At 43.8% G+C, this 24,089-nt stretch overlaps 1 long non-coding RNA gene across 1 annotated transcript in view; it reads right to left on the reverse strand.

Moving 5' to 3' along the window:
* LOC311583410 overlaps positions 1-24,089 on the reverse strand; it is a 249,363-nt gene that overhangs the window by 120,505 nt on the left and 104,769 nt on the right. The window lies entirely within an intron of this gene.

Here is a 24,089-nt window from a genome sequence, read left to right on the forward strand (position 1 = left end):
GTGTGGAACTTAGGTTTTACTTTGCATATTATATATCTCCGGGTTTTGTGAGCTGTCGCCAGCCGGGTGAGCATCAGCTGATGAAATATTTTTGAGTAGTTTCTGTTCCTGTAACCCAAGTAAACCCATTGACTTACCAAGTTGGACTTTGGTACTGCCCTTACTTTGGTCTGTCACTAATTTCCTAATTAGGATGAGAAGTTTGCGGACATCTCTCCCAGAATAGTGTCATACAACAGTACATTTGAAAACTTAGGTATAACTATACCAAGAACTTTCCCGACTGTAACTTACTAAAAATGACCCTCAAAATAAAAAAAAAATAACTGAATAGTCCCACAAACACTAAAAAATAAAAATAACAATTGAGTCAGTAAGAAAAAAATCTTCTCATAAGGAAAACTGAAGCCCTTGATGGCTTATCCAATAACTTTTACCAAATAACCAGGAAACAAGTAATTTAATATCAGATCAACTATTCTAAAATATAAGATATTGATTAATACCATGAAAAGGTTGATGGTAAACGAGGGTAAGAACATTATGACCAGGTAAAAAGAAATAACATCACTGGGGGTAAAGAATGTAATATTCTAAAGAAAGTACTTGTGAACCAAACCAGGAAGCATATACAAATGGCAAAATATATAATGACCAGGGACAGTGTACTCACTCAAATACAAAGTTTTATCTGACCCTAGAAAAGGGAATCACTGTGTAATTCACATTGATGAGCTGAAAGGTGGTATTATTTGCTCGGTCGCTTAAAAATATAAATTAATTCAACGTTTACTAAGCATCATGTTGTTGATGAAAGACATTTACCTACAGCAGACCTCCCACCAGTGGTGAAGAACTGAAAATTTTCATTGAAAACCAGGAGTTAAGGAAGCTTGCCCTCTGCCACCGCTCTTACTGGAGACTACATTGGAGGACACCATTGGTACAAGAGGAGAATAAAGGGTGTAATGGCTGTCAAGGAAAAAAAATCCTATGGTCATGAAGATAGAAAAAAAATGAAAGGAAACTTTAAAAAAAGAAATTATTAGAGCTCAAAGGATATTAATACAAAGTTATGCTAAAGCAAAGCACAGAAAAAAGTTGTATTTCCATATAATTCAGCTGAAAATTATTATTTGAGCAAAATTTAAACACGAAAAGTTAGCAGTGAAAGAGAAAGTAAGCCAGATGTCCCATACAGCCTCAAAAAGCACAGGGGAGTCTCGGAAGTTTCATAGTAAGAACTTGTCTTGAAGCAAAATGAATATATATAAATATAAATATATACATATATACAAACAAACCACAATGAATTTAATAACGCATGCAGATGTTTGTTAAAATAAATGAGAAGACCTAAATAAATACCAGCCTAAAAATGTTGCCTCTGTTGGCTCACACACTAGGAAGTCCTCTGGCTTGCTACACAGCGCACAGGTCACTACTTCCAACCTCACATGGCTTCTCTGCATATCCCAGGCATTAAATTCAGAGGCTACCACCTATCCAAGAATCCAGGATGATCTCATCTCAAGAGCTTCTATTTAAATACATTGGGAAAGGCTCTATTTCACAACAAGGCCATGTTGACTGGGTCTTGGGATTACGGTTTGGGTATAACCTTTGGAAATTTCCATTGAATCCAAGGGGGATGTTAATATGAACCGTGCAACTGTTCTCTGTGTGTCTCTCCCTGGCCCCAGTGCCTTCAAGAAAACAGATGAGCTACAGGCCCAGTGAAGGTGGAAGGAACACACTGTCTTCTGCAGCAGGCAGCATTGTTTTCTACAGCCTAGAACCAGCCAGAATAACAGATAAATGATTGGAAGTAATGCAGATATTCAGTGCTTTTGCCAGTTATAAGATCAACTTAGAAAAATCAATGATATTACTCTACTGACAATAAGCAACAAGAAATGTAGAACAGAAGACAAGATGCCATTCACAATAGCACTTGAAAACTAAAGAATATCAAATTTAAAAAAAAACTGACAAAAAAATACTGGGTCCTAGGGAAATGTGGACACTATTCAAGTGCATTAAAGAGTACCAGGCAACTTTAAATGAGAGAGATACACTACTTATGGGTGTAAGAATTTAATATCATCAAGGAATCATCTGTCTCCAAATTAGTTTGAAAATTCCCTCAATGTCAATGAAAACTGTAACAGGAATTTTTTTAAAGGAATCAATTTAACTAGACCCATATTTTGATCAAAATAGATATTTAATATAAATTTGAGAGTCATTCTGTGCATAGTATGGAAGCTGCACAGGTATGGACAGCCTAGGACTGTGGTTGGTGTGGCGCATTGCCAGCACACAGAAGTCAACCAGTGGAAAAGATGTGCTGCTCCCTAAGTTCCTGGGAGATATTAGTTCAGTGGAAGAAGAGAAAGAAAATCACGTGAATCCCTACGTCATAGTGTAGTTCAGAGTGACTCCAACGGGGGTCTGAGGAAAACAGAATGAGATATCTGCATGATATAAAGGAAGAAAAGGGGCAAGGAAGAATGTGATGTCAGGGAAAGGGGACGAGAATCACAAAGCCAAGATAGCGGGAGCTATCTGCAAAGTCTAAAACTAAGCAGATTTTATGTGAAGATGCTGTCGTGAGCAACACAATATGGAGAGAGGTGGACCACCAGCGGGGGAAGATATGGACAAAGGATATGAGTAGGTAATTCAAGAGGATGACACATTTCGATATCGGTAGGCATACTGTCTTAGTTTCTTTCTACTGCTGTGACAAACACAAGAAACAAAGCAGCCTGGCAAGGGAAGGATTTATGTCATCTCGGAGCTCACAGCCCTTGATGAAGGGAAAGTCAGGCAGAAACTCAAGGCAGAGGCAAGAACCGAAGCAGAGGCCGCAGAGGAACGCTTCCATTGGCTTGCTTCCTCTGCCTTACTCAGCTACCTGTCTTGTAGAAGCCACGCCCACTTGCCTAGGGATGCCATGGCCCACAGTGCACCTGCATCTCACACATCAGTTAGCACAAGGAAAACCGGGCCACCATCCAATCTCATTTGGACAAGTCTTCAGTTGAGGGTCCCTCATCCCAGGGGACTCTCGGTTGCTACCAAGTTGACAGCTGAAGCTAACTGTGATACGAGTGAAGATATGACCTTACTTCTAATAAATCAGTAGAGGCTTAAAAACAACACCGGGAAACCTTTTACACCTATCACAGGGACAAACGCTAGCAAATTCAGCAACAAGGACTGGCAAGGACAGGCCCTCACATATGGTGGGAGCACTATCGGGGATCCTACTGGAACACCTGAAGACCGTGCTGGCGGCTAGCGTTCTTGTAATCCAGGGGCTTGAGTGCGCAGCTCCATTACTCTGTAATGCCCCGGAGAAGCTCCTACACAGGTCCCACAGGGAGCAGCATAGATGCTGCACAAGCCACAGGCATCACTCAGGACACTCCCACTTCAAGTAATGGAGCTCATTATCTTCCCTTCTCCTACATAAATAACTCCCCCCTCCCCACCTCCGTGCACCTCTCTCTCTCAACATTACCAGTTACCTAAGCTAGAGATCGCTTACCTGACCGTTAATCATCTTACTTATTTCTGCCTCTACTCTGCTCTTGTGTGGGTCAGCACAACCCACGGGCTGGATAATGGCCTCCAGGGAAAGGGCACCGAGGACTGCTTGGGTCATTAAACCCAATGGACAATGTTCAGTCCTTAGCCTACTTGACCTCTGACCTCCAACACAAGAACCCGCAACTCTCAAAAAAACACCATCTTCTCTTCTACACTATTGCACCACCATCCTCTCCCAGCCATCCTATTTCCCTGGTCACAATTCTGTGCTCTCTTTTTGCCTGCCATCCTTTAATTGCTCGTGCTGGCTTCTGGCCAAGGGTCTCTTCCATTTTGATTCCATCTACACGTCCTGGGTGATAGCATCTACTCTGCTAGTCTTCAATTACTGCTAATACGCCGATGGCTTGACACTTAACTGATTCCAGATATCTTGACTGATATCCAAATTTATCTCTCTTTATTGGATATATCTTTGTAAATATCTCCCAAGAGCTCCAGATTCACTTAAGCTGAATCCGGCATCTTTCCCAACCCCGCCGCCTAGCCTTCGCACTCCGGCCATTACTTCGCTAAATGATGCATTTCATTACCTGTGCCTGGGGGTCATCTCTGGTCCCTTCCTCTTCCTCCTAGCAACACTTCTCCTCCAATCTCCAATCCCAGTGTGTGTGATGTCTCCCAGGAGGTCTCCAATCAAATCTCTATGTTCTTTTGCCACTGTCCACGGTCATAGCAACGCATCCCCAATAATCGCTTTCTAATCTCTTCCCCACCAGATGGTCAGAGAGGGTCTTTCCAAACTGAAGCTCTTCCTATCACATTGCTTCCATGACAGAGTTCCTGTCTTTTTTTGTCTTGCTTTATTTCTGGCCCCTTCTCCCATCTCTTTCTATACTGAGAATGCATGACTGGCATCTCACTTCATGCAGGAAAATACCCCTCAGCTTCTACTGATGGCTGCATGAACCACTTTCCTCACGGCTAAGACCTGTCAAGGAGCAACTTAAGAGGGGAAAGATTTACTTGGACTCACGGTACACAGCCCACTATATGAATCAGGGCAGTGGGTGCAGCTTGCGTCTGGGGAGTGGGATGCTGCTTACCCACATCAGGATGCATCAGAGAAATGGGAATGGTGACACCCGTCAGGTTTTCGCCTTTTATTCATTCTGGGCCCGCAGTCACTTGGAGAGTGGACCATCCATGATTTGGGTGTATTTTGCCTCCCAAGTTAGACCTCTCTGGAAAGACTCTCAAAGACATTTGAGTCTGAAGCTCACACTAACAGTGAAGCACAAATATCACGTGACCAAGGGTGTTACCCGTGGCACCCTCTTCACCATTTTCCTTCCTGATGTAATTTTTGTGTCGCCTTTTAAAAATGTTTCCCACCACTATGTTAAGCACTTCTCTGGCACTCCCATTGCACCAACATAGCAGTTAATCATAATAAGCAGGTCTTATCATCTATTTCTTATGTACCAGGTACTAAGTTTTAAGTGGAAGAGATCATCACCAGCTGATCTTCAGATCTACCACGGTCCTCAGTATCAGAAGACAATATAAATGTATAGCATAAGTGAACAAGTGAACGAATGCATTCTGTGTACTTCTGCCACATTGCTTCTAACTTATAGCATGAATCTCAACCTATCAGCTTCCTCTAAAAATGTTAGTTACTGGGCTGAACAGAGGCCAGACATTCTTGCTGGGCACTCACGGTCTCCATCACCTGCCCCTGTGCTTTTCTAGTGGTTGTCCTCTAGCATACTTTTTTTTTTCCTTCTCTGATCAACTTGTATCCCATGTGGATTTGCTCCACTGATTTTCACCACCGTGTCCTGCCTCCGGTTGCTTCTCATGTTCTCAGTGTGTTCTTTCCACACATCTCAGCCTTACTGCTCACCTCTAAACCAACAACTGTGACATCTGAGCCACAGAGGTTTTCTCCTCGTGGCTTCCTTGCTAGGAAACTCCTGGAGCCTTGGCCTCTAGTGCAGCTCAGAGGCAGAGTGGGCAACACTGAGGGAAAAACAGGTCCTCAAGGATTCCCCTGCATGACTCCATGCACCTTAAGAAAGTCACTGACATCTATCTGTCTTCACTTTCTTGTGTCTGATCTTCACTAAAGGGCCCCACACCCTGGTCTACTCCACTAGGCCATCCAAGATAAGCCATACTAGTTCTACCACCCAGATCCCAAGCCTCATCACTTTTATGCCACTGGCCAAGAATAGGAGACACAAACGACCATCTTAGCACAGTGGCGCAAGCCTGCGATCCCAGCACCTGGGGAGGCAGAGGCAGGCAGATCTCTGTGAGTTCAAAGCCAGCCTAGTCTGCAAAGGAAGTCCAGAACAGCCAAGGCTCCACATACAAACCCCGCTTCACACACACACACATACACACACACACACACACACACACACACACACACCAAGAATAAAACTACTATTGTAATCATTTACTCACATTGAATGTAGTTGCCTGCACTGGACCCACACGAGAACATCTAATCGATAATCAGCCAAAGAGAGAGGCCCACCTCTGAACTATTGGCTGTTGGTAGATTTAGGGAAAGAGTTGCGTGCCTCCTGCTGAGCCCACCAGGCGCCAAGAAATCACTCTGAAGCCATAGACACAAAGAAGGCCCTGGTGAATCTCAGTGGGTCACAAAACAAAGAATTTCTAAACCTGTATTTCAATGTTTTAAAATGTGAAGCTAGCTTGAAAGTAATATTATGGTAAGAGAAAGCAAATTACCAAAACAGATCGCAACATCATATTAAAAACCACAGAGCAAAGACTAGTAGAATAAATGTCTGGGTATGATAGCATTATGACAGGACCGGGGTCGGGTCGGGGAGGATGACTTTGGAGAGAGGGAAGGGAAGGGAAGGAAAGGGATGTAGGGAGCAGAGACTTTGTCTCTTTGCAAAGAATTAGTCTAAAGCAACATCAAACACCTCCACCTTAGGGACACCTGCACCACCACCTTAGGGGCTGGAGAGAGACTGGTCAGTGGTTGAGAGCACCAGCTGCTTTTCCAGAGGACCTGGGTTAGAGTCCCAGCACTCACAGAGCAGCCCCAGCTATATTTGCTATATTTCCAGTCCCAAGGGATCTGATGCCCTCTTCCAGCCTCCGCAGGCACCAGACACGTACGTGGTGGACAGACATACAAACAGACTAAACACCCAGACACATATAAGATAAATAAATTGTAACCAAAGAAGAGATATATTTTTTTTTTAAAAATCTGTGTGGTAGGTTTCACACTTCAAAATATTTTATTCTAAAACAATGTTTTGCTTATTTAACTCGGGAAGGCATAAAAAGTTGTATGCAAAAACTCTACCTCAAGTGAAGTCTGAACTCTGTGAATTTGACCAAACTAGGAGCTGCTAGTTTTAAATGAATTGATTCTATAGCTGCAGGATGTAAACATTTCCCTGCTATGAACAGCTGACACAGGCCTTGGGGGAGGTATATAGGGGTATATAGGACCATAGCCCCCCATCTTTTCTTTTATATAACCTCCTCCTCCTCTTAAAAAAGGCAAACGCTTCCAGGAAGAACTCCTATCATTGACTTAAATCTTTCCCCCAGGATTGCTTTAAGATTACTATCCCCTCAACCTCTAAGAGCTTGAATTTCAACTGCCTCCACCAGTTCTTTTCACTCTCCTTGGAAAATTAATTTACAAATATCACCATCTGATGGCCATAGATAGCATGTTAGTCAATAGGAAAAAGATAAACACTGCAATAAAAAATGGGTGGGAAGAAAGACATGAATAGATAGCTCTCAAAGGTAACCCAATTGGTTGATAAATCCATAAAATTAAATATAATTAAAACACTGAGATGTTCTTTAATCAGATTGACAAAGATTAAAAATAAAAGAATATTGAAAGTCAGTGAGAGGCGCTCTTATTGAGAGCTAATAAATAATATGAATTGATTCAGACTTCAGAAGAACTGGAAAAGGGATTTTACCCCAGGAAAACAAAATCCCAGCATTGCATCAAAACAATATTTACCACTATAAATGAACAAACTCAGGCAAGTTATACGGCCAGCCCGTTAGGAGAATGAATGGCATACATTATTATGCATTTTTATCAATGTTACTATTTAAAATGCAGCCAGTCATGGCTATAAAGATAACACAGCAGTTAAAAATGTTTTCTGCTCTAGCAGAGGACCCAAGTTTGGTCCCTAGCCCACGTAGAATGACCTACAGCCATCTGTAACTCCAATTCCCAGTGATCTGACACCCCCTTCTGGAAGACATGGGTATTGCATGTATATGGTGTACATACACAAATGTAGGCTCAAACTTACACACATAAATTTTTTTTAAAGTGTGGTTAGTCATTAAAATACTTTCAGGGAAGGTAAACAAAAAGTATTTCATGCCATATTGTGGACATCAGGCTAAGTTAAGATTATCTGTGTGTAAAGAATTATATGTAAAGAAACAGAAAATAAGAATATAATGAAATGGTATTTCTGGTAACTGGGCAGAAAGATTATTCAAGTGTGTGTGTGTGTGTGTGTGTGTGTGTGTGTGTGTGTGTGTGTGTAAGAGAGACAGAGAAACAGAGACAGACAGAAAGAGAAACAGAGGGAGAGACAAACAAGCAGAAAGTGTGTGTGTGTGTGTGTGTGCATGTGTGTGTGGTACATACACACATGTGTCAGGTGATACAAGGAATAAAGTGCAGTATCAGAGGAGAACCTTGGGTAAGCGGTTCTAACATTTTCTGCCTTATTCCTTTGAGGGAGGGTCCGTCCCCGAGCCTGGAGCTAAGCTGGCAGCCAGCAAGCCCGGTGATTCTCCCATCTCCAGCCTCACTGGGAATACACAACTACATCTGGCTCTTTACGTGGGTATTGGGATTCAAACTGGGGTCCTCATGTTTGGACAGCAAGCACCTTCATATACTGAGCCATCTTCCCAGCCCTGCAATTTTAAGTGCACACGCCCACCTTTCCTTCCAGGTCTCTTTTGATTTACTTGTTATCATTCCAGAATGGAACCCTAAATGAACACCCACCATGTTTAAAAGAGGAGGCAAAAAATACTCACCTAGGTGATCCTAAATTGGGTGGGATGCAGGTGAGCTTGTTGGGTGAACCTGAGCAGTAAGGGGCCTAGGAAACATCAAGCAGGATCCACCAGGTGCGGTCTGGTTTGATACAGCGGACAGGAAGAATACCCGACTCCAGTGTGTCCTTCGACACACCAATGTTAGTCATTGTCACTGGACAATTTAAAAACCCTCTGCAGGGTAGACTGAGAGAAAAGCCCAGCTTGCAGGCATTTTGCATTCTTTTTTAAAAGTCAAGTCACTTTGTGTAGCTTTGTGGACTCGATTTTCTTGAGCACGGAAGAAGTAACTGCTGTCTCTGTTTTGACTTTCTAACAAGGCCTACTCAGCTTTAAACCTTGTCTGAATGCCACTGTAACTAAAGAAGAAGAGGAGGAGGAAGAGGAGGAGGAGGAGGAGGAAGGAAGAAAGAAAGAAAGAAAATGAAATTTTAAAAACGGAATCAATGGTTTAAGCTGAAGAGCATCCATGAGAACATCATTGCAGGAAGCACTTTCCAGGGACAGGAGCGGCCACTCCCAGCACTTTCAAAACAGAACCGTTTCTAGACAAATGCCACAGAAGCAAGCAAGATTAAAAACAAATCCAGTGGAAACTGGAGAGAGAAGGAAATGAAAGGGGATCACCAGGCTTTTGGTTCTAAATGCGCAAGAACAAGAAAATAACTTCACGCTGGAAACCCAACGCCATGGTGGGAGCAGCTAGTCCAGTTGCCTCTCTCGCCCCATTGCTGTGTCTAACCTGAGCCTCAAATTATGTCGGGATTCCAGGCATTGCTGGCATATTTGGGTTTGTCTGGGTGAGCTGAATGGTCAAGTAGTATTCACCAAATTCCTACAGCGAGTCTGCATGAAGGGGACTGGAAAAGGGGAAGGAGAGAGATGGCGCCTTCCTTACGAGGGTCAAAAGGCTAATGCAGGAGGTGGTGGAAGAGTTCAGGGCAGGGCGGGGAGGAAGGATGGAAGGAACGTAGAACACTGGGAACATGCATGTCCTGAAAGGGCCAGATGGAAAACAACGTTGAGCTTTGTGATCAAGAAATGAGATGTTCTCCAGGTACTCATGAAACCGTTTAAAATGAAGCTAAACCAAAACAAAGTAAAAGTCATGGCTCACAGAGTCTACTTTAAAAAAAACAAAAACAAAAACAAACAAAACAGACTGGTTTTGGCTCTCATTAGCTGACACCTGGGAGAGCAGCTGGTCCTGGTCTAAGAGCAAAGAGGTCAGGAAGGGCTGGAGAGATGGCTGGGGGGGGCTGCATCAGTAAAGAGTCTGGTGAAGTGAATAGCATCACACTTGCAATGCCAAGGCTGGGGAGGGAGGCAGATGAGCCCTTGAAGCTTAGGAGTCAATGAGTTTAGCTAAACTGGTTAGCTCCAGGTTCAGTGAGAGATCCTGTATCAAAAAAAAAAGATAGAGAGAGAGAGAGGAAGGCACTTAACATTGACCTCTGGCTCCGCAGGCAGGTACGCAGGGGTATACACACACTCCACACCTAACCCGTTCACACACATACACCACACACAGAGTGATGGAGCCTGATTCCACTTTCTTCTTAGGTGATTGTAGTCAAGTCAGTTCTTCGTCTACAAAATGGTTTAGATTCTTTATACATACATACATAAATATATAGATATATGCATACGTATGTACATGTATATACATATATTACTGTTTGCAAAGAACCCATGAAAAAGTAAACATGAAAGAACTGATAGATTTCAAACTTCTGTTCCCCAAAGGAAGTGTCACAGTGGCACTGCTATGGACGTCAAATGCCATAAGAACAGATCTGACTGGTCCGTCTCGAATGGGCATGAGCACGGGCTTACATAAAGCGTAAGTTAACTTATGCTCCATCAAGATGCCATGGGAATGGCACTGAAGTCCCCACTTAAACTAGAGAAACCCCATCTATAACCTAGGCCTGGTGGGTGGAGACAGGCACATCTGGAGTGGCAGGGGTGGTGTGTGTGTGTGTGTGTGTGTGTGTGTGTGTGTGTGTGTATGTGTTTGTGTGTGTGTGTGTATGTGTGTTTATGTGTATGTGTGTATGAGTGTGTGCTTGTGTGTGTATGTGTGTGCATGTGTGTGTGTGTTTGTGTGTGTATGTATGTGTGTGTTTATGTGTATGTATGTATGAGTATGTGCTTGTGTGTGTGTGTGTGTGTGTGTGTGTGTGTGTGTGTGTTGCTGGCCAGATAGTCTAGATGAAATAGTGAGCTGCAAGTTCAGTGAGAGAGGAAGACATATCTCAAAAACAAAGCAGAGCCTGGCAGAGGGAGACAATCTGCTTCAAATTCTCCCCCACACCCAAGTGTTCAAGTGCGCACACTCACATGCCCATGTGTGTGCTCACACACACAACAAACATTTTTAAGAGAAAGGAGATTAGAGATAAGCAAAATTGTGGACACTGGCCTCAAGCCCCAGAAAACCTTGTGTTCAAGACTGTCACACATCCCACCTGTGGTCCTGTTTTTAATTTCAGGGTCTGACCTATTTTCAGTCTAAAAGATGAGCACACAAAACTCCCCCCCCCTCCCCCAGCGTGATGCTGGAAATTCTGTCTTGAACTCGGCCTGGTACTTGTGCGCAGCAGACCCCAGCACCATGTGTTCGGCCTAGCCGAACTCTCTGCTTTGAATGAGCAAACGTAGACCAGCTGAGAGCGCTCCTTGCTGAGCTACAAACATTAAGAGTCGAAAACAAAGCAAGATTAGGGCTTTTTTTTCTTTTCCTTATTCTTTCTTTCTCCAGAGCTCAGTCTCTGTTGATATTAATATTCCAAAGCAAACAACAACGTGCTTTTCGAAAGCGAAGGGCTTCCTTGTGGCCTCACACCATTGAGAGCAACAGGATATTAACAGAGGACTGTATACTTGGATGTTCCTTCCCGATGGGCCCAGACATCACCTGGGGAGGGACGCAGTTGGGTATAAGTCGGTTTCAGCTTACCCTCGGGTCTTGTTTGATGAAACCTTCTGTTTCCAGATTTCATGTGAATCACTAGGTTGTTTTGCGAAAAACAACAAACAAAGCCCTTCACGTGAACACAATGAGCAGTCTGGAGGTGTACCGTGTGAGTTCTCATTAGTCTATTCCTTAGGTCCTAACGCCTGCCGGTTTTCCCTTTCCCACTCACACATGCCTAGATCTGCCTATGTAATGCGCAGCCGCAGGCAGCTGACTTCCAGTCGCTCACAAGCCCTTCTGCAATCTTCACTCCTTTGCAAAGGACACAAGTTCCTCCTTTATTCCAGCCTCCGTGGGTAGACGCTAAACCCTTTCACCCTAGTAGAAATGCCGACACTGAAAACAGCCTAACAGTCTTGACTAACTGCCATTTCAGAAATGCGAAGGCACTCAAAGACGGCTGCCATGCACCCAGTCATCGCTCCCCTCATCCCCTCATTCCGTCAACCCAGTGTTTTCATCACAGCCTCCTACAGAACTCACACATGCCACACACTCTGTTACTCTCTACCCCGTGCCCCGCCCCCAACACTAAATGGTCAAGCTGAGTTTGACTTTGCCTCCATGTCAGGATATAAAAGGTCAAGCCCTCCGTTGCTGGTCCCTGAGAGGAGCAGAAGGCAATGGAAGGAACTACAGATACCAAGGTGGTGATGGTGTGAGGGGGGGTCCCCTTTAGAGTGCTCACATCCCTGGGGGACTGGAGTTGAGGCTGAGAGCATTCATATTTTTTATTTTCAAAATAAAACTTCAAACACAAAAGGATTTGAACCGTGAGTTTTACTCTCAATGCCAGGGACTGTTTAATAGTGTATGGGGCTTTCCAGGAAAAGATACAAGGAAGGAGAGATGAAGGAAAAGAAATGAGGAAGGGGAGAAGGAAGTTAGAGGGCGAGGGAGGAAAATCATTCAAAAGTAGTGTTCTTCACGAAGCCTATCAGAGACATTATGAGGCCAGCGGTACCAAACCAGACAAAGCAAAGCCAAATGTGATCCTTGTCCACTATAGAACAAGGAGATCCTCTTCCTAGGCTGAGACAATCCCAGGACCATTACTCCAGCCAGCCCATCTGAAATTAGAAAGCGCACATTTTAGATACATCCCTGCTGGCAGCCTGGTTCCCGGCCATTGCTGAGCCTGCGTATGGGAACACGGGTCGCAAAAGGGGTCTCTCTCTTCCTCCTTCAGTATCTCACCCAACTCTATGACCAGGACCAATCAAGTGATTTTATTTTCCACAAGAACACAAGAACTCTGCAGTATTCAGAAACCAAAGTATCCATATTTGGTGGCATTAATTTTATATGGGGGTGGAGGAACCTAATTCCGTAGTGAATGGAGAAGTGTTGCGTGCATGGGCATGTGTGTGTGTTTGTGTGTGTGTGGTGTGTATGTGTGTGCGTGCATGAGTGTGTATGTGGGGTGTGTGTCTGTGTGTGTGTGTGTACATGTGTACATGCAGGCTTGGGGGATTGGACAAGACAGACTTCTTTACTTCTCTCCAGAAGAGAGGTTGTAGAGGATGTCTCCCACAGGAGATGGCTGCACATCCCTACAACTGAGGTTTCCTGCTAAGTGCTGTGAACCTCTGTCTCACCTGCGTGGGAATACAGGAGGCAGACAGGCACACTTGTCTGAGAGATGCCACTTTGTACATGTTCCACTGAACTGGGGCTGACACATTCCCAGGAACACTTGGATGCTGCTTATAGAGTTGGAGGGGGCGGGGTGAGGTGGGGTGGGGTGGGCAGAGGGCACGGTCAGCTACCTGCGACACCCGGCTGAAGGAGAAGCCTTCAAGCAGTGGCATTACAAAATGATTCCTGCGCTCTTTTCATGGCACTACAAAATGAATCCTCTCCTCTTTTCATGTTCCATCTTTGTTTTTATATTCTTATTATGTTTTATATTAATATTATATGTATTGTATACAGTGGGAAGATTGGGACAGATACTGGGACTTGAAGATGGACTCTGGGCAGAGCACTGAGAGTTATATGGAAGAGTAGGGGGATGGAAGGACCTGGAGGGGTCAGGAGCCCCCCACAGGGAGACCATCAAGGCCAAAGGATCTAGACCCAGGCAGGCCTGCACAAACTGATGCACCCAACCAAGAGCACTACAAGCAGAGAACCTAGACACCTTCTTCAGATGTAGCCAAAGGATAGCTCATTCTACATGTAGTGGGGGTGGGGGGCTGTCTCTGACCCTCTGTCGTGAACTCTGGTACCCACGATTTGATCACTGCCCCTTGGCAGGACTGCCTTGCAGGAACACAGAGGAAGAGCATGCAGGTTATCCTGATGAGACCTGATAGGCTGTGGCCATATGGTAAGGGAGGAGCACCCCCGCCAGATGTCTAGGGGAAGGGAGGAAGGGCAGGAGAGGAAGGGAAGGTAGGAATGGGATGTAATGTGACTAAATTATAATAAATAAAATATTTTAATGTGATATTTTATAATATAACTATACAGTGTATTTATACAATATGTTATACAATAATTCTATATTAAATATATATTTAAATATTTTATGTTAAATTTATATATCTAAAGGATTGTCATAAGTTGAGGTCTGAGGCCTTAACTCAGAAATTGGACATCAGTTCAGCCTCTGACAACAAGGAAGTTTGGGGACAGCCTTTCCCTTGCTCCCTCTGTCATCTAACCTTAACAGAAACCAAAAAGCTGAACCACCAGCTCCCGTTGTCACCCTGGGCTAGGTCTCGGGGACCCAGAGGAAACCTTTTGCTCCTTGGCCATTGGCTTTTGTTACTTGGGAGCTCATGTAGCAGAGAAAGCAGAAAGCTCAATCTCTGCGTCTCAGGTTTCCATTGCTGCTCACGAGTCCTGAACTGGGAAGTCCCTGGCTCTTCCCATGGAGGCAGGAGAGTCAGTTGTTCACACAGGAAACTTGTGTCTGGGTACAGACTGTACAGGATGATGGACAAGACACAGCGACAGAGAAAATGATCGTCGACTTTGGGTAGGGGTGGGGGTGGGGCTTGTTACGCCATGAAATGAACATACAGAGGGGGGAAAAAACCTCATTTGTCTCTGACACTGTCGGTGTTTGCAGGGACAAAGACTGAGTGTGGGAACAGAGAAGGAACAGTGTTCGAGCACACTGCTCACTAACAGCGAGTGACTTCACAGAGCTGGAGGGAGGAGGCCAGCAGTTAACAACCCTGGCAGCTCCTGTAGAGGACCTAGCCACAGTTCCCAGCACCCACATCAGACAGCTCACAGAAACCTCACTCCAGTTCCAGGTGATTCGGTGCTGTCTTCTGGCCTCTGCAGTCCTTTGTACTCACACGCTACATGTACAATAAGCAGACAGGCAGACAGACAGACAGACAGACAGACAGACAGACAGAAAGACAGACAGACAGACAGACTTGACATACACACAGAACAGCATACATTTTGAAACAATAATTTAATTTTGATTTTATTAACTGTCCACACAAAATCTAAGCTTTCATATAATATAATGTTAAAGTTAAAAATGTAAATAAAATGAACTGAATGAGACACAATTTCAGAAGCGTAAGGTGGCATTTAGAGTCACTTCCAGGTGACTGAAAAGTGGAAAGCATCCTGAAATTATCCAGTGATGGTCTGATTAGAAATTTCCGGCAACTGTGTGCAAACAAAACCAGGATTCTCAATTACACTTCATTTTAAGTGACACGACAATGTTGTATTTTGCTTAATGATCCATATATTTTATTCTTTAAAACCAGTTTAATAGTTTACGGTCGTTTCCTGCATCCTCTACCATCTACTTTTATTGTTTTGAGAGAAGGAAAATATAATTTTAAAATGTAGATGGTTTTCTTTCTAAATATTTTACCATCTCCATGTTGCAAAGTTTGACAGGCTCTCTGTCTTCCCAAAGCCATCTTTGGGCTGCATTAGGTACCGTCAAATAATACTGCTAACAACTGCACAAAGTCAGCAAATAAATGTAATATGTAACTGGGTTTTGTTTTTTGTTTTTTTGGTTTATACACCAAGTTGGATTTAGGTTTGTAAATATTCAAGACAAATGACACCGCCACTACACATGGTGGAGAATTTCTAGAAACTAAAGGCAATTAAAAACTAAATTTACATAAAGAAGTTATTTGGGGAGAAATTCCTACTGAAGCTTTTTGACACTTGCAATCATTTTTTTTTAAAGGGCAGTGTGGTGTTTTAAAATTTTAATTTGGCTCAAGAAAACTCACCCTCCCCACCACCAACAAAGCTGTGGTATTGCAGGGAAACCTCGCGAGGCAAGCCTCAGTCCTGAGCAAACAAAGGCGCTGCATTGATAAACTCTTGGAAAAAAAGGGTTTATAATGCGAGCATTGCCGTGACCTTAACTCCAGAGGTGCAAATACGGGGCTGTAATAGGAAAATTATGCATTAAAACAAACGGGGCTCTCACGATGCTTTCAGATTTCCATTTGATCATGTTTCCTAGCTTTTCTATGGCCAAGCAATAAATGGTCATACACAGATAGACCAAAAGGAAGCTTCCGTTTTCTTGAGACAATGAAAATTATATGGTCTGCAAATCATCTTGCAATAAAGTGATTTACGAACAAAATGACAGAGCAGAGGAGACAGCCAAGAGGGTGTGAGGAGCACCTGGCCACTAACTAGTCAGTAAAGACAAAGCAATATCAACATCGCAGAACCGTCAATGAGATTACCTACGCTCCGAAAGCAAAGCATCAGGCTGTACGTGTTGTGTGATTTGCTTTTCATAGGACACACCCAAGTAAAATATTCATCTGGATTTGTTTTCTAAAGCTCATAACCAGAGCATAGGGATACCACATCTGAATTTGAAGAAAAAGAAAAAAAGGGGACCGGGGCAGGAAGGAAGACAGTGGGGGAAGAGGAGAAAGGAATACTCCAAATGAAGATTCAAAGAAAAGTTGGTGAAAAGGAATGAGAATTCAATGAAATAATAAACAGGAGAGAACAATTTAAAGCTGGAGGAAAGAGATGATGAGATATTTACCACGAAGCACCCAGTATTTTATTAATCTGAGAGGAAAAATAATGTAAGCTGAAATTCTTTGAAATTGAAGATTAATAGAAACTGAAATGGAAGATTTCATTCTATGAAAATTTGGTAAATAAAAGAAACAGAACCTGCATTTTCATATATACATATATATGAAAATTATTTACATTCATTTATTTATTGGAGGCAGCACATGCCATGGTGTGTGAGGGTTCAAGGACAACTCAAGGGCATTGTCTCTTCCTACCATGTAAGTTCCAAGGATTGAACTCAGGGGCCCAGGCTTGGCAGCAAGTGCCTGTGCCTGACAAGCCATCTTACTAGCTCTACAATTTATATCAGGGATAAATTATACAATTAAAGTGTAGATTTCAGAAGGCTGGGATTGCTCTTCAAGTCAACAGGAATCCAAACCCATGCTTTCCTAAGTGTCTATGGGTCAAGAAAATGCTAGCATGTGGGGCATCAGGCAAGACTGACAAACATCAGGATAAAACAGCAAAGAAGAAAACCAGCTCCTTATAGGAAAAAGCTTACACTGTGCTTACAGTTTTTGCTTCCCCTCCCCCCCCCTTGGAATTCTAAGACTCACAATGAACAGTGCATGTAACTAGGAACCTGGGTGTAGCTGTCTAGAAGCTGGCTGGCTTTGATTTGCTCTTTGTGAAGGTGATTTGTCAGTTATAGGAGAGTCAAGTTGGTAGAAAATGACCTGAGTATAGGCACGGTAAGACCTTTAACCCACCTTGAAAATAACTTGACAATACCACAGATATCCAAGGAGTGGTCCTAGAAGGAAAGTCACACCTACTTCGTAATGTTTCTGTGGGGGGCATGCCATGGAGATTTCAGCCTAGTTAACTCGGTGTGGTGTTTGGGACTAATGTCTGCATTCAGGTATCTAGGGAGCAATAGCATGTAAACAAGTGGAAGTTATTGGTCTTGCAGAAACAGTGAGGCAGGGTCTGGGCAAAAGGTTGCTAAAGTCCAAACTAAATCTAAACCCTAGCATCTAGGGATAGGGTAACAGAATGGAAGACTGCTTAGCCTTTGTCCAGCAAAGGCTCTGTGTTTGATTCTATTGTTGTGCATTCTCTGTCACACACACACACACACACACACACACACACACACACACACACACATTCACACTCACCCTAACCCTCCCTAGTCTTGCTGATACCTATACTACTGTTCTAAATTTAAATTCGTCTTCTCATCCAAAGATCATGTAATGCAACGAGAGTGGAGCTTTTTCTATGTCCACTTCTCACTGCTTAAAGTACAGGGTAAAATTTGAAGGTTTCTGTTACACACCTTCAGTGACATTTACTTCTAGCAAGAAAAGATGAAGCACACTGCCAGACAAAAGACAGAAAAAGAAGAAGAAGAAGAAGAAGAAGAAGAAGAAGAAGAAGAAGAAGAAGAGGTAGACGTGGAGGGAAACGAGGTGGGGATGGCTACGCAATGTGAACGGATAAAAGTAAAATTAGTAAGACAGCCGCGGTTTCTCCCAGTGAGCGTCTCTGGCAGACAGACAGCTGCATCATTCATTCATTCCCTCCCTGAGACAGGGTCTGAAGCTGTAGCCAGCGCTAGTCTCAAATTCACACCACGTTCTTGTCTCTGCCACCAAAGTACAGATCTAAATTACCACACAAGGGTTACCCAACCATCTAAATAGAAAGGTCAGGGACCACTGTTGTGACGCACACTGGTCCTGTCGCATGAGGCAACATGAAATAGGAGGGCCGGGAGTTGGAAGTCAGCCAGATTCCATAGTGAGACCCTGTCTAAAAAAGAAAAAAAAACCCTATCTAGATAAACATTACCAGATAAATATTCAAGGTCTTTATGAAGGCCCATCCTCCTGTTGCAAACATTGCATCTTTTTCTCACATGAGGCTTTAAAGGCTATAAACACTGTTTGGTCCTCTTCTCTCCTATTCTTGGGTAAAAGTGGAAAAAATGAAACCTAGAAAGATTCTGCAGGTGCATCTGAGAGAAAAACTATGCAACAGGAGAATCCCTGCTCTGCCTGTCACTGTTCCCTTAGGACTGAAGATCTTGGAAACTTACTCCAGGGACGCTTGGGAGGAAGGCTGGGCAGCATGCCCTCTCCTTTGCGTATAGGCAGCATATCTGGTTTGTTCTAGGAGTGAAACGGTCTGAGCAAGGATATTTTTTTTCCTTTCCTTTGGAAATGGAGTCCCGCTTTTGAGCAAGCTCAACAAGATGCTTGAAGGGGCAAAATGCCCACCAAGAAAATTCTCAACACAAGAAGATGCCTAGTGCAGGCAGCAGGAACAGAGGCCTAAAGGAAGCAATAGGTCGACATGAAATGGTTAGTGCCCCAAGACAAGTGCTGAGGAGGGACCACACCCAATGATAATGAGGCAGGATGGGGCCAGCTACCAAGAACTCAGAATGGCAGGGAAATCACGGACCTGTAGTTGAATTCTACAGGACTGGAGGAGGAGTTATTTATAGCTGAGAGCTGAGACAGATACCTGTAATCCCAACACATGGGAAGAGGCAGGAAGCCCTTCACGGCACCTCAAAAAAAAAAGCAGAAGAAAAGAAAAGAAGTGTTTCTGAGTCTGAGACATAAGGATGAACAAAGGCTTTGCGGCTGTGGTGTGTTTCTCAAGGCATAGTAATAGGTGGCGGGCAGTTACCTACTGGTCCATTAAGTGTGTAGCCTGTCTACTGGTGACTTAGAATCCAGGGCAGACGTGCAACAGAATCTCTGGCCGCCACCTCTAGCTACCTCAGCTGCAGGCTTCCTCCGAACCACAAACTTAAATGGAGCTCGAAAGATGGGACCGAAAAGCAGCCTTCGACTCTAAATGTTCAGTAGATAGTTTAGACCATCCTGAAACCAAACCCAGGTCTTCCACTGCATTTGCGCGGATCCCATTTTGTGCTGCTCAGTTTTAGCACAGGCGGTGCAGCCACACAGACACAGAACAGGAGCTGACAGTCGTAGAAACAGCTTCAGAGCAAGATAGATGCAAATACCAGGCCCGGCAAGACAAACTGTAGCTGTTCGCTCAGCCTTACAACGTCAGAGCTCATGCCTGACATGGCTGATACATCCTTAAACTCATAGAGTCTAGAAAAAAAAAACTGAAGCTTCAAGTGTTTTTGTAGCAGGAAGGTACAAGGGAGATATGAAAGCGACATAAAAATTTTAAATGCAATTATTTTCGATTCGAATATTTGGATGGAAAGATCCTGAGGTTATTGTTTTTGATAAGACATCCCCACTTGACAAGAGCTGTCACCACTTGAGGGCTCTCTGTTGTCAACCAAAGATGAAAGGACCATCAGAAAGAATTAACTTCTGCTTTTAAACAGTTTGAAAATGTCACTGAGGTCAGGGAAGATGTATTTCTTTCTCTGGTAGATTTCCCTGATGAGCTTTTGGGTAACAACGCACATTTACTTCCCCCTCCCCACCCATTTGGGTTGGACTAAAGTCATGGTGATTGAGCTCAGGTTAATGACGACTGACAAGGAAACATTACGATTGGCTGGGGTTTGTGTCAATCACTGCTATTTAAGGTCTAAGCAGGACAAACTAGACCTTTTAATAGCAATAACTGGCAACTATGGGGAAGGGTGCTGCTGGGTTTCCTTTGGAATTTTCTATAGCCATTTATTTGGTTTTCAGTTACATGGGAGCCAAGTGAAAAGCTTTTATGCCTCTTACCTCTGTAACACACCAATTGTTCCTGATTTTTCTGTATGTGTTCAACAGCCATTGCAAAATTCAATGCATTCACACATGTGCATGCATACACATGTGGAATGCATGTCAACATGGATGCAAATACTGGTTTGTCTTTAGAAAAACAAGAGAGTAGAAAAAGAAACCCCAGGTGTTATTTATGGTGACGGCAGTGGTATTTTTTCCCCCAAAGACACATCTGATTTAATACAAGGTGGAAGCTCCGTTTCATTTTAAACAACACAAGGCTTGAAGGTGATTTCATGTTTCTGATGCACAATTCCTCCCTCCAAAGAGGAAAGCGATACGTTAAAGTGAGTTCGAGTGCTATTGTAGAAAGCTAATTCCCCCTGCCCACATGTGATTCTGAGAGAAAGGTCAAGTTTGCTGTCACTTCCCTCTAACTGATGCTTGGAGCCTGCGTGCACTGAGCATGCTACATTTAAAAGAAGCCAAGCACTCGGCCATTTTCTGCATCAACTGCATTCACCACAAACCCTCCATCTTGAGCCGAGATGAGGGATTAAGCGTAGGTGAGTCTGTACACGGCAAATGCCCATAGAAGCTCTTTCTGTTCAGCACCAGACTTTTGTTTCGTCACCACTTTGAAACATAGGTAACTCTTACAGCAGAGGGAAGGGGGAGGGGGCCTTCCTTGCATCCACTGTAATTTATAGGGCAGTCTGCTCATAACATGGGAATCTAGCAGCCTGGCCTGCCAAACCGAGCAGGTGGCTGAGTCCTGATCACTCCCTGCCAATGAAGTGAGGAAAATAGCAAAGGACAAACCAGAGACACTGGCGAGGGAAGACAAACGCAGGATGTGAGTTCTTTCTGAAGAAGCTGTAAAAAGGGCACATTGCAAACAGTAGTGTAGGTAGGCACCCATCTCTGCTCCCAGAGTGAGATCACTCATGACCTCAACAAAATAGTGCCCTAGAGTTAGGCTACCTGATTTTTATCCCCTTATACACAAAGCCAGACATACCTGGGGAAAGGCGATCTTAATAGAGAGGGTGGCCTGTATGTAAGTCTATAAGGCTTTTCTTAATCAGTGATAGCTGTGAGAAGACCTAGTCCATTACGGTTCATGCCACCCCTGGGCAGGCGGCCCTGGGCTGTATTAGAAAGTCAGAAGGAACAAGCCAGTGAGCAGCAGAAATCAGTCAAATTATGAGTCAAATGCATTATCTTCATGGGGACTGATTTTTCAAGGAAATGATGGCAAGTTAACTTGAATCAATGGGAAATTATAAGAGGGGGGAAGGGAAAGGGAGGGGGAGGGGAGAGAGAGAGACAGAGACAGAGAGACAGAGGCAGAGACAGAGAGAGACAGAGACACAGAGAGAGACACAGAGAGAGACCATAATGGGGATCCCAAAATGCTCACACACCTAAAAAAGAATCCTCATTCAAATCACCAGAAATGTTACTAGCGCCTCCTCCTCGCAGATACCCAAGCACCGCCCTTCTGTTTGTACGTCTCACTAGAGGGCCTTAGATAATGACCTGTCATCCCCTTAGATTCCCAAAGCCATGCTAGCTGTAAAGCTCTCAGGGCTCTACATATTCGCCCATAGGTGATGCAGCCACTGCTTTGAAGTTCTTTCAAATCAACCATAATGGAAAACAGCATTAGCCCATTTCTAGAAATGAGCTTGGTACAAGTGGCTGTAGCCGAGCCATCTGGAATCCACACTTCCTGTGAATAGTGTTTAGGATTAGAATAATTCTACATTCCAGGTAATTCTGCATCTCTGATTTTACCCAGAATCCTCCTGGAAGCAAGGTAGCCATTGCTGTCCATTGATGCCCTTAATGTCTTCTTGTCATCAGCACATCTGGGATTAGACATCTCCACCTCATCATGACCACAAGATCAGGAAGTTATGGGGGTTCTGCCACTGTGATCTATGCACTTGGCCAGGGTGTTTACAGTTCATGTGGAATTTTGTAAAAAATCATAAGCCTATGATAAAATCATTCTCTGATGATAGGTTAGGACATTGGAACTCAGAAAACTTCAATAATTTACATGACTTTCCACAGTTCATCATGACAGAATTCAAAAGTATTATCTTAGACTCTCTACAGGAGGATTAAAGGAGTAGGAAGCACCTTGGCTTCCTTGTGGACTTTAAACCACAGACAGCAGCAATTCCACCTCCCATTTTATACCCAGGAAAGACTGCTGTTGAAAAGAAGGAATTTAAGTGTTCAGAAGGCACCACAAGCTCTGCTCACCTTTGAAAGTGAGTCAGTTGCCACACATCCACATTGGCCCTAAAGGGGCCATGTGAACACCATATGTCTTTGATGGTGATTGACTCAACCTTGGACATCCACTCATTGCCAGTTGCTCTCCCTCAGTGCCATCGAAGACCACATTTCCTGAAACATAATACTGGCCTCATGTGTGACAAAGGGGATGAGGTGAGATGGGTTATGGCCGGTCACAGCTGACTACAGCGGATAGCTGAGAGGCCATTCATGGGACTACACTTTAAATCAGAAATGTCTAGTCCATTAAAAGACTGACCAGCTCCCTTACCAATGGCATTAGAGATTGGAAGACAAAAAAAAAAATGCAAAATCTATCTTATGGGAGGATTCAAGGTAAGGACACCTTTAGAAATCCTACCCAAAGCTATGAAAATTAATTAATAATGGGCTTTATAGAAAAAAGAAATGATCAAGTCTATAAAGCTACCCACAGTTCTGTCAATAAGTTTTCCTGATTTTTGAACCCAGAAAAATCACTTTCTTCCAGGGCCTCAAATGGATGCCTTATAATTTCTGGTTCTCTGCTTCCTTGTGTAACTTTATTTCTGCTTTTTCCTGAGGTCCAGCCCCAGCTGAAGACTGCAGGACATTTCCACCTACAGCCTCATTTGCATTTCCACCAGGAAGGGTCCAGTATGCTTCTTGCCCACTTAAACCCAACCATTAGCTCCACCCACAGACTACCAGTGCTCCATGTTTTCAAGACTTCCGGTCCCACTTTTCAAATTCCCATCAAATAACGCCTTATACATGTTGTGTTAGCCATTTCTCTAAATGTAGGACCATTGTTCACAATTCTTCCGCACATCAGAAGTCCCTACCACTCTGATGAGTTTAAATAGTCATTAACCAGCTTTAAAGATCCAGGCCTATGCCTCATTGGGCACGTGGGGACACTCAGGATACTAGCGAGAGTTGCAGAAGAAAGCTGTATTTGGTGCCATCCGAAGAACAAAACTTAAGTAGGTATATCTGCTCCTTGGGCTGGGGTTTATAAATGGGTTACTGATATCCCGTGTCACGGAAACAACAATAACAACAAAAATCCAGGGACTTTGATGGCTTTTCTCCTGGGTATCTGCCACTTACCAGTTCCAACCTTCTTCACCAAATTGACTATTTGCTCTACAGCAATCTGGAAGCTTCCATACCTGCCAGGAATGGAGGACTGGAGTATGTTAGCCACAATGGCTCCCAGTCAGCACAGCCTGTGCTGTGAGTGGGCGGGGAATCCACAGCTTCTCACCAGAAAGGCAGGTGCAGGCTTGAGCAATGTTTCTGAGAGCCCGCCTTTCAGACCCTTTCACTCCCTAGCAGCAGCAATGCCTCGTGGACTGAAGTTAGCCAAGCTGAATCCTTATTTATTGATTTCCCTTTATGCCACTTCTGATAAT

This window comes from Acomys minous (genome assembly GCF_964271855.1).
Source record: "Acomys minous genome assembly, chromosome: 14".
NCBI classification, from domain to species: domain Eukaryota; kingdom Metazoa; phylum Chordata; class Mammalia; order Rodentia; family Muridae; genus Acomys; species Acomys minous.